General features: G+C 37.5%; 1 protein-coding gene across 2 annotated transcripts in view; it reads left to right on the forward strand.

Moving 5' to 3' along the window:
• ccdc102a (coiled-coil domain containing 102A) overlaps positions 1-12,649 on the forward strand; it is a 108,920-nt gene that overhangs the window by 1,594 nt on the left and 94,677 nt on the right. The window contains exon 1 of one of the 2 annotated variants that reach the window (XM_030162171.1): positions 9,167-9,302. The exons of the other annotated variant lie outside the window; for it this stretch is intronic. The gene's annotated coding sequence lies outside the window, so the exon portion shown is untranslated. Of the gene's footprint in view, positions 1-9,166; positions 9,303-12,649 lie in introns of those variants that run through there. 2 annotated transcript variants of the gene reach the window in all.

The following is a 12,649-nucleotide window of genomic DNA, read 5'->3' on the forward strand; positions in this document are numbered from 1 at the left end:
GAGGATGTTTGAGTCTTTAAGGGTTAAAGGCAGACATTTGGGTCTTTGAGGGTTAAAAGTGGACGTTTGGGTCTTTATGGGTTAATTAAGGCAGCAACAGGATAAAGTGCATGCATAAAGATAGAGAAAGAAACAAACAACGGAAAAAATACTAATAGTAAAAGTAGAATTTCAGTCAGACAGTACAGATGGGAGACAAACTCTCACTAAGTTTTTTTGTTTTTCTTTTCTTGAGGAAACTATTTCAGATACTCATGCAATGTAAGGGAATCCCCTCATCAAACTGTATATTGTGGAAAAAAAAAACCAAACATCAAGTGCGTACTAAAATGTGCTTTCCTGCAGCAGAGGAGAACCTGTTGGATTAAAGTTAGTGTCAAAGCAGCTCTGACAACATGTCAAACTGTAAACCAAGTGCTTATACACTGCAAAAATATAAATCTTACCAAGTCTCATTTCTAGTCCAAATATCTCATCACACTTAAAATAAGACAGAATCACCTAAAGAGTAACTTTTCAGTGAGATATAAGAACTGATTTTTAGACAATAGATCTGGAAAATCTGATTTCAACAAATCTGACCAAGATAATTTTCATTTGTTCCATTGGCAGATTTTTTTTTTTTTTTTTTTTTGCTTAATTCAAGCAATAAAATCTGCCAATGGAACAAGTGAAAATGATCTTGGTCAGATTTAGATTTTTGCAGTGCAGAGCTCCTCCAGGCATACAGATGTAGAAACAGAACTGCTCCTATATGTGTCCAATAGGATTAGAGCTGCAACATGAAGAAGATTAGGTGGTAACTATTAATAATCAACAAATCATGTTAGTTATTTTAGTTTAGAGCAAAGACTGAAATGTGAGCAGTTGATTCTCGTCAGATGATCTAATGTGAGGGTAAATGGAACATGTGTAGATCTGGTCTGGTCTGACTGTGCAGAGGACGAAGCTCCAGCAGCAGCAGAAAAGAAAAGCTGCTGTTTGGTTTTAATTTAGTGGGTGAGATGTTCTGGGTGGTCCTACAAGGATAGTGTGTGGAGTTCACATGGATGAAAGTGTGTTTGGTTTGTGTCGATGGAACCACACTGTCACCGTTCTGTCAAAGTTAGTACAGATCAGGTTCCACATTCAGCCCAGTAGGATCTGAAACAGATCAGAACCAGTGCAATAAGAACAGAATAATATAGAAACAATGTCAACCACAAAGTTTTCTCTATGTTTTAGGGTGAACAAAGTAAATTTACATTATGAAAACACTTACATTTACAAACTATCCTTAAAAAAAATGAACAAAAATCAGTCTATATTTCTCTGGAAAGACTAAGATTTTATATTAACGATCAGAAGGACGTTTTTACTGCAAAGTTTGGCCAAATGTTGGTGTATCTGAGAACTAAGACTGCAACTACCTGAAATATAATAATAACTGATAAGGACTTTTGAGATCATTTATGTGGACAAATATTTTGGATTTGCTATATATTTCATACAACCTGTATGTACTTTAGACTGTGCTGGAATGTGTAATTTTGAAACTGTTCAATAAAAAGAATATCTATCTATCTATCTATCTATCTATCTATCTATCTATCTATCTATCTATCTATCTATCTATCTATCTATCTATCTATGTATATATATATATATATATATATATATATATATATATATATATATATATATAACATGAACAAGACAAGAACAAGCATGAAAAAACTGCAAAAGTGTAATTGTTCCAATATTCTGCCTCAGTTTATCATTTATACATCTTCATTCTAACGTACAGATACAGTGTATCTACACATACACACAACATTTAATAACAGACAGAGTATTGGTACAATTACACTGATTTATATGAAGACAGTTCAGGTTGTTCATATTTCTTCAGTTTATTCAAATTTTTTGTGTACGGATAGTTTGTTGATGTAAATATTTTCATGTAATTTTACTTTTTTTTTTACACTAGACCAAAAAATTGTCAAATTATGTCAGTATTTATAAGTTATTATGCAACGTGATATCATACCTTGTGTAAATATATACACCGCTTTTAACTGGCGTGTATATTTATGCATTATATACTTTCTGTGTGTATGTTCACGCTGTTATTATACCCCTGTCCAACCTGTCGATGAGCAAACACAGCACACTGAGGGTTTGGGTTATGTGAACTGGAGATCTTGGTGTAAATTGACGCGTGATCAAACGGCGTTGAAAAACACACAAAAAAATGCGTAGGTATAACACGACAGATGCCATATGAACTGGTGTGACGTACAACACTATTGATTGATCCGTCTGATATTATGATTGTATTGTACTGGTTCTGACCCACCTCAGATCATACTGCTCTGAATGTGGAACCTGAACTAAAATGATTGTTAATATCTTCAGTGTAATTGTTGCATTTCACAAACTGATCAGTCGGGTCAGACTGAACCTTCTGGTGGGCCGGTGTCATATGTTTGCGCTAAGGTTCTGAGCTGTGGGAGAGTCTTTGCAGATTTGCTGCATCTTCTTCTGTCGCTGCTTCCTCTGATGTGTTCACGGCCTTTGGTGTTTGGATCCTATGAATCCTCTCTGTGACTAATAAGGATTTAACGTCTGCCAAGAATGTATGATGGCATGGATATAGGAAAACAACTGGCACCAGGATAATGAGACTGAAAAGAAGAGTTAACTCTGTGGACGGGTCTGGACGGTAACTGACCCTCAGGACAAAAACTGATTCATATAGAGTTTTATTTGTCTTTGTAGATCCACTCTGATCTGTACATTCTATTGAACATGTGTAAAAATAAGCCCAAGAATAATATTGGTCAAATTCTACTTATTTTTCTTTTTTTATAATTCAAGTTTTTATTTTGAGTTTTCACTTGGTACATGACAATCAAACTATGTTGCTTAATGTTAACAACTAGGGCTTTTATACATAAATGAAAAGTATCAAAAAGGCTACAAAGCATTGAAGTTCATAAAAAGAAAGAAAAAAACTGTTTATGTACTTGTTTTTCTTAAGAAATTTCAACTTTTTCAGGTTCTTCATATTTTTTTGCAAAAGGATAGTTTGTAAATGTAAACAATTCCATTATTTAATTTTACTATTTGCACTAAAGCAGAGGAAAATTGAGAATTGACATTAATTATAGGCTGTTAAACTGTTATTTTCCTGGTCCAGTCTGTTTCAGATCAAACTGGACTGAATGTGGAACCTGAACTAAAATGAGTTTGATAGCCTTGATCTAAAAGGTCCCATAAGATGATGAAACCCACCATGTAACAGTCTACAGCTCTGTTCACACAGCAGGTCTTCATGAAATCCGATTTTTGTGTGTGTGTGTGTTGGTTCATATTCCACATTAAATGCGACTTCAATCAGTTTTGAGTCTGAACTGAATGTGACCCTGAAGTGACCCACATGCACAAAAGAGGTCTTGATGGAATACGTGACCACGCAGACACATACTGTGTTTATGGAAGTGACACTCCTGGAACGCAGAACTGACTTTTGTCGCATTTCAATCACGTAAAGGTCGGATAAAAGCGACCTGACCATTCAAACTGAAGTCACATTGGAAAATATCCAATCTGTATCAGATTTAGGATCACATATTAGGGCTACACAGTACTGGAAAAAACTGACATTGCGATTTTTTTAAACCAAGCGATATATATTGCGATATGAAAAACTACTCAGGAGGATATAATATCTGTGTGGTGCCGACGTAAATGGTCAAACACGTTAGTTGTGTTTCCTGTTGTTGCGTTGACAGGTGGAAGACACTGTGGACACAGAACATGTGTTTCAGTTTCATCCTTTTGTAGCTGAAATAATTCCAGATAACTAACGCTGCTTTTCTTTTTGGCACAAAGTCTTTGTTTTCGGTGATTTTCTCTTGTTCATTGCTCATTTCTCAATGCTGTTACCAGTGACTCACTCCAAACTGATTAAGAATGTTTGTGATTGGTGGATCGCTGTGTGCAGTGTGTGTGTCAGGTACCCAGGATGAACTTAAATGAGAAGACACTGAGTTAATTTACCTCCTACACTGCAGGACCTGTGATGTGACTATTGTGCACATGTACATTGTGATGTCGATGCTCAAGTGATATATAGTGCAGCAGCTTTACCACATATGAAGGTGGTCTGGGTCAGATTAGTGCTGTTCAGATCAGACACAGGTCACATTTGGACCACATTTACCTGCAGTCTGAACAGAGCTTTAAACCTAAAGATATTTCACAGAAAAGTGGGTAAATACTCACATTTGAGGAGTGAACATTTGTCATCTGTGCTTTAAAAGATCACAGTGAAGCAACTGGTTGATGTAAAAGAGCAGAGTAGATGTAGATGAATAACAACTGAAAGGGGAAGTACTAGGGTTGGACATGTAGAAGGAATGGAAATGTTAGATGTGAAGGTGTCAAGGATGTTAGTGTGTGTGTGTGTGTGTGTTGTGTGTATGTTTGTGTTAGTGTTGTGTGTGCGTAGGTTTCCCACAGCAGACACAACCATCTGTCTGACTGCCCACATCTGCCTCCACCGTCGCCCTCACAATTCAATTCACTCTGTTTTATTGGCTCTGATTGTTGAAAATCTGTCGCCGTTGTAAACACACTCACTCACACACACGCACGCACACACACACACGCACACACACACACACACACACACACACACACACATACACACACACAAACCGCCATGCATGGCACACATAACATCCAGACTGGGTGGCTTCTTGTGTGTGTGGTTGTCATGGAAACAGGCCCATGTGCTCCCAGTTCAGATGTCTGATCTGTGGCTGTGAGAGTGTGCAGCTGTAAGTCCACTTCAGAATGGAGGGTTTGTCATTAATTATCCTCTGAACTGATCTAATGAATAAATATCTTCTGTGATTGTCTATGAGGGAATTATTAGAGCAGCTCTAGGTTCAATAAATACTTCAAGGAGAGGGTCATATTAGATTAAAGCTGCCAATTGGCAAGGAAAAAAAACCTGATTCTGCAGTCAGAGTACAGTTACTGTGTATGTGCAGGTTTATAATAGACCAGGGGGGGTCCAACTCATCTGGGTTCAGGGTCCAGTGTGATCTGAAGTGGGTCAGAACAGTAAAATAATAACAGTGAAAAAAAGTAAAATTACATTAAGAAAATGTTTACATCAAAAAGTATCCTGTAAAAATGTGAACAATAAAAACAAACCGAAATTTCTAAAGAAAAAGTGTAATTGTACCAATATTTTGCCTCAGTTTATCATTTATATATGTACATTATAACGTACAGATCACAGTGGATCTACAAATACACATATTTAATAACAGACAGAATATTGGTACAATTACACTGATTTATATGAAGACATTTTAGGTTCATATTCCTTTTTTGTGATAGAATAGTCTGTAAATATAAACATTTTCATGTAATTTAAGGTTTTACACTAAAACAAACATAAACTTTTGCAGTTGTTGTTATGATTTGTAGGTTATTTTGTTATTATTTTCCTGGTTCTGGTCTGCTTTAGATCATATTGGTCTGAATGTGGAACCTGAACTAACATGACTTTAACATCATTGATTGTTAAAGCTTAGGGAGACTTTCATCACCAATTTTTCATCCCATCTGTCCATCCTCAGTCATATACTCAGTATCATGAATCTGTTAGTCTGTCATGACTCATCTGAATCTCTTCCCTCTCAGTGAACAGTTTCTTAGTGTACTCCAGGGAACTGGGCATCTGAGGAATTTTGTCGCGACATGCATTGTTGGAAGTGGAGGTTCGCGCAGCGGCAGTTCAACCATATGATATAATACGGCTGTAACAAACATGACATGGAAACGGCTGGAGCTCCGCTTCCCACAATGTAAACTCGTGCATAAAAATTTACCTAATGGAAAAACGACAATTTCGCCAAAACACCAGTTTTTTGATTAAAAGTTTTTGTGCTGGTAAAGGTGGTTTTTCAGACATAGCGCAAATAGCAGGCTATATCACGCAAAATTGGAATGGAAAAACCTTTTTCTGCAACTAGAGTCACGTGAATACAAAAAAAAAAAAAACTGATGTTGACAGACGTTACACCAACAGAAGAAGAAGAGTTTAAACCAAACATGTGTCGGTATGTGTGGACACACCAGGAAACCCAATAATTTTTAATTTTAGTAGGAGAAAGAGGGGTAATATATAATAATAATAATAATAATAATAATAATAATAATAATAATAATAAAAAATATATCTGTAAATCAACACCATATTTATGTTCATCACCATGTTTATGGAATGACTTCTCGTGTCATCTCGTGATAATAAACAAATCATTTTTAAATCGTTTGTGATTTAATGGAAAAACCAACATTACGCGCTTCCTTTTTTTCCACATTTAGTAAATATCAGTAAAGTTTTGCGCAGATGTCCAATGGAAAAGCCATTACTATGACAGCCTCACATGTGCAGTGTCTTTTCAGAAAATCACCTACTTCAAGTGTTCATGAACGGTCACTTTGTTGTAAAATGCACAGTGGTCCCAAACTTTTTTACCTTAAATGACATAAGTTTAGAAGAGTTGATCTTATCGAGTCTGTTCGAGAAGAGTTTGTTCAATGAAGCTCCAGGACAAAGGCTGATGTTTGAATTCCCATGGTTCAGTGTTCTGGGTGGTCCTACAGTAAACCCTAAAGTCAGTGTGCTTTTGATTCCTCAGACCTCCATCTACAGACGTTGTTTAGCCTTTCAAAAGTTATTATTTTCACTTCGCCCACACATGTCGTCCTGTACCACAGAAACACTGTCTCTGCGTACATCATGTGTTCATCATAACGGGTATATTTTCTGAATTGGAACGGGACTGTTTGCTTTGTGTGTGTTGAGTTGTGTTGGGAGTGTACGTTGCATGGATTTCAGTGATTATTTAGATGGTTTGTGACAGAGGAATGTTCTGCTGCCCTGTGGTTTCAGACACACATTAAAGAGTTCACATGGAGCTGCAAGAAGTGTCTGACTGTTACACACAACCATGAGGAAGTTTATCAGTAAGACGGGATGAAACCACACATAAATCTACTGTTGCACCGGTGGCAGTGGTTTGGTGGACTTCAGTTCAGCTGGAAAATTAACGAGCCTCCTACGACTGCTCTCATTTTGGCTGCTCCTACTAAAGCTAATGCTGCGCTAGTGAGGTTTTCATTAGCCTCATAGCATAACTGTCTAACTCAGACAAATGGACCAAAGTCTGTGGACCCGTTGAATCCAGGTGTTTCTTTTCTAACAGGGATCTGGGATCCAAAACAATAATGACTAATGTCAGAATATAGTTTTATATTGTGGGGTAAATATCCTATTGATTATTAATATTGATGTTTCTATGTTTGATCCTCATGAACAGGACATCTGACAGTAGGGCGGGGTCAAGGGCGTCCCAGATGGACTGCCCACTACTGTTTGATTCAAAACTGTAGAACAGACAAGTTTAAGACAAATATTCCACATAATTGTAAAGGTCTAAATGCCATCTGAAAGGGCAACATTTAGTTTCAAGTGTTTTTAATTGAAAAATATCAAAAACTACTTCATTCAAAGTTCTCCAAAGTGAAGTTCCTCTGACATTTTCATCCTCAAATGTATTCAGAGTATACTTTTTTTTTTCTTTTTATTTATTTTGAATATGGAAATGGTACAAGCTTCTTGATTGCTACTAATTAACTTCTTTGCACAACATAATATAGAAATGAAAGTTCAAGGAAGCAAAAAATAATATACACAAAAAAAGAGAAACAGTCATATTCGAAAAGGTGTGAGAAGAAGCATAGCTTACCTAAAACCCTCTATTTTACAACCCAATAATTGGTTAGAGGAAAAAAATTTTGGATCAAACCTAAATAGAAAAAGTTTAAACAAATGGCAGCATCACTGATGGACAACAAAAGTAAATATCAAATTAAACATGTTTTCTTTCAATTATCAATATCATATACATTTATTTACAATTTTTACAACATACAAATAATATTAACACTATATTTAAATGTATTTTGCATAGATATATGCATTTATTCATTTTAAACACTGTGTGTTTAGAGTATGGCATAAATAATATAATAGTCAAATATCAATGTATTTGGAATAAATGTAGTTCACTTATAGAGTTTATCAAAGGAACCCAGAATGACAGCACTAAACTGGGTCACTTTACAAACATTCACTCTCACAAAACTACTCAAATTTTTTTCCACAAATTTTTTCTTATTTCAAAATACATTTTCTTGAAAATATGAGTAATTACCTACCCCAAAAATATAAGTTTGGTGATTATTGTAATTAAATTTTTTGGACCAGATGTTAACCTTCATCTTACTTGGCTCTGCTGTAGACATGATGTGTCCCAGTATGTTTGTTATGACTGTGAACTGTGTCATATCATCATCACAGTATTGAACATGTCATCACATTTGTCTGCTTTCTAATTTCTGAAATGAGTATTACATCAGTGCAAGGATTACATCCATTTGTTCTCTGTTGCATGTAAAATACTGAATGTTTGACTGATCAAAGATCTGTTGTCGATTTACTCTAAAGTTGTTCCAGACATTCCTGTTCTCCGCTGGAAGAATTATATTCACCTCTCATCTATTGCTATCATCGGTCTGTCAAATGTTTTGGAAAAATGGTGACATTATCATCTGTTTACAGACAGAATTATGACTGTGCAGATCCATGTGAATGTTTCTGCAGATCTACACAGAACAGAAGGGCATTATTGGTAGCTGTTGCACATGCATTGTGTGGACAAGCTGATTGGTTGAGCTGGTTTCCTGCCAGGACGCTGAAACGGAAAGGAGGATTTGGTGACCTAGGGCTATTTTTATTAAATTTTTTTCGCGATAAAGGTTCTGTGTAGAAAAGTCAGACAAATTGCAGGTGTGAGTGAGGAAACTAAATGTCGAACCCACATCAGAGGCTTTGAAACCTCCAGCTCCAGGAGGTAAACCCCGCTGGGTCCCTGTGAGAACTATGGTTTGGTGTGTTCTTTCAAGAATGTGGCCTAAGTCTGTCCTGCAGACCTTTTGTTTGTCTGTCTTCCTGTGTGGAATATCAACATCCTCTCATTTGTTGCTCCACCCTCCACCACTCAGGCCAAACCAGAGGAGCTGTGCCTTTGTCTCATTCCTCAGGACCATCACTTATCTTCATGTGCTCGTTGTGTTTCTAGGACAATAATAGTGTGTGTGTGCATGGAAGGAGGCGGCACCCTCCCTTCACCTATCAGACCAGATGGACTCTTGTGGACTGTAGCACCGTGGTAAGAATGCTGTCATATTTGCTCTGTTGGAGTCGAAGCAGTTGATGTGTAGTCGACAGCCTGTGTGCCTTCCTTAAACACATTCCAATCTCCTGGCTCTGTTTACCTTTCTCTATGTATCCCCCTTTTCCCTGGCTCTTTGTTTTTCTTTGTCAGTTCACTTGCTCCGCTGTTTCTGCCTCTAATTTCTCAATCTGTTCCTCCGTGTTTCCTTCTCCTCCTCCTCTGTGTCTCTCTCTTCTTTTTTCCTCTCAGAGTCTTGGGAGTCAAGGCCTTGTCATTATGGGATCTGTAGCTGATTTACTGTGTGACGATTGTGCAGAGCTGCTTCTACAATGATGTCATATATTATCTTACATTCCAGCGTCCTGCGCATTAATTCACATCAGGACAGGATGCCATGATTTGGAAGGAGGTTTTCAGACTGACATGAGTCTGGGTGAACTCCCCTCAACCCCCAACCCCCTTTGTACAACTGGTTTCTGTGGATGCAAATATGTCATTAGCTGTGGTTATTAGCGGTGTAACAGTGCTCTTGTTTGTACCAAACCGTTTAGTTTCGGGGCCTTCGATATAATACGGAAGGGTACCCAGCGAATACATGTAGAATATGTGAAGAACAAAAACACTGGGCTTAATTTTCCACACACAGTATGAACAGGTGGAACAAATGGAACTCGTGCAGTATTTGATATCCTAGATGGAGGTCTAAACAGTCCAACACCATCTACATGCTGAAGGTGAACCATGGCAGCTCAGAGCAGAGTCACAGGTACAAAGACAGAGGTGAACACCTTCTGTCTGCTCCAAGGTCTGTGATTTAGAAGATCAGTCATATTTCTGGTAACACGTCTAATTTTATAACAAATTTGAAACGACACCACCCAACTGTTAATATTACCACTACCAAGAGAAAAATGGTAACCCAACTACAGACACCAGCAGTGTTTAAACAGCCTTTAGGCAACGGTTCTAATCCAGAAAATGCCATAAGACCCACACAGTAGGATACAAACTTAAGCTGTAGAGTGACAATTCTTCAGAATATGTTGGACAGTGTTTCCTGTGGAATTGATCTGTTGGTGTGATGGTGTGTAATTGGGTGGGGTGGGGGGCTGTTGTGCATGCATTTCGGTCAGTGGGGGGAGACTTGGCCACATTGTGTGTCGGTCGGTAACTGCGCGTGTGCGTCAGTTTCCGTCCTACTTTTAATACTATGTGGACACAGGGCAGTGTGTCTGTGCCCCCCGCAGAAGTGAAAGTGAAACTTTACGTTCATTTATCTTTTCTCTGCCGCCTGAGGCTTCAGAAATTTTCATGGGAGGGGGCAGGACAGGCAAAATCTATACCAGCAGAAACGCTGTTGGATTTTTACTTCAATAAAGTTTTTTTATTTAAAATGAAATTGGTCTCCTTCACTGTACCGAAAACATACTGAACCGAAATGTTTCTGTGCCGTTACACCCCTAGTAGTTATACAGACAGTATTTCTTCAGCTCAACTGGAATCCATCTGATTACAGATGGCAGCTTAACTGTTTACAGGGATGCAAAATAAAATGAAAATGTGTGTTTGCATGAAGTAACACGGTTAATCAGAGTAGAGCTTTTCTTTTTTTACCTGCACAGATTTCTTCCACCTGTTGTAATGCGTCTAATCTATTACAAATACCGGTACAGCAGATAAAGTTTCTTAACCACAAACGTGTCGGCTTTGTTTGTCTTCACAAATACTTTCACCTTCTCCACCTTTGAGTCATTCATCCAGGGCTGGAGTTTTTTTTTTTCCCATGAAACCCATGTACACGCAAGTTGAAAAGTTTAGGAATACAATAAAAATGTATCAAACAATGTGTTTTCAAAGAATACAGTGAGATTTTTACAACCAAAAACATTTATGATGTAATTTGACCCCAATTCTGACTCCAATCCACCCAACACATGATCCTGAAAACTGTTAGGATGTCAGAAAGAGGCTAAGATGGAGGTTTGGTTTCCAGGTGTGGATGTGAGACAGCAGTCGTTCAGGGATGTCCACATGAAAGACAATTACAACATGCGTATTGTTGGCCTCATGGGATAACAGCCTAAGTCATACTCAAATGGACAACATGGCATTTTAGAAGCAAAGATAACAATTTAGACCAAACTAACCAGTGCAATGATATTTATCCCATAATATAAAACTATATTCTGACATTAGATTATTGTTTTGAATCCCAGACCCCTGTTAGAAAAGAAACACCTGGATTTAATGGGTCCACAGACTTTCTTCTATGTAGAGTATGCGTTAGGTAATTATGCTTTGAGGCTAACGATGTGCAGAACCACATGAGGCTCTGACAGAGTTAGTGTGAGTTTGTGCTCTGGTTCTTCCACCTAATTAAAGCCCCCTGTTTGGAATATTCTTGCTACTTCTTCTTGCTGTCATGCAGTCCTTTACTTTGGGGAACTGAATCTCTTAAACCGACCAGAGTTCACCGGCTGCAGTCTGTGTTATTGTTCCACTGTGGTGTTTAATACGTTCTGTTGGGTTTAAACTGACAAAGGAATTAACTGATCAGAACAGAACCTTTAAGAGGCAAACTCACATTCTTTATGTAAGTGTCTTGGATCTGAACAGAGAAATGAAATAGCTTAAATTCAAGGTTTGGTAGAATCTGAAGGATTTAAATGGACTGAACACTTCTGATCAGAGGCAGAAATAGTGTTGTTTTCTGTTTGTTTGTTTTTTTTAAATTTTATACTTATTTTTTTTTGTTTTATCAACAGACAAACAAAACAACACACAAACTAAAACTTGGGGTCACTGGTTGAACACAAAATATTTAAATGACAGACTGTAGTAATTATGCATTGTTTTGTTTATAGTCCAGCCATCTTCTCCAGCGCTTCATGAAGATATGTTCCTTGAGTTGTAGGTAATAAGTCAGTCTTTCCATTGAGTAGATTTCCTCTATTATAACCACTGATCCTCCCAGGGTGCATCAGTTTTAAGCCAGTTCCTTGTAATGGCCTTTTTGGAAGCAATTATAAGAATTTTGAAGCGGTATTTGTCTTTTTTCTCTAATACAGTTTTCTGTTTTTTTAAGATAGAAGTGTCATGATATGGTGTCATACTAAAAGTTGGATTCCGTGTGAGGAAGTGGGTGGGAAGGCTCTAAAAGATTTTCAAGCAGGGAGTGTTAAGTTGAAAAAATGCATTTTTTTACATGCACTATCTGCAGCATTGATGCGCTTCATTTCAGTCCAGTCATATGACTGTGTTTACAGCTCAAACATGTTTTAGTGCTTAGTGTCACTTGAATCTGTACAATACATGTCAGTCTGAATCACAATGGTCTCAGA

Source organism: Sphaeramia orbicularis, chromosome 3 (assembly GCF_902148855.1).
Source record: "Sphaeramia orbicularis chromosome 3, fSphaOr1.1, whole genome shotgun sequence".
Taxonomy (NCBI): Eukaryota; Metazoa; Chordata; class Actinopteri; order Kurtiformes; family Apogonidae; genus Sphaeramia; species Sphaeramia orbicularis.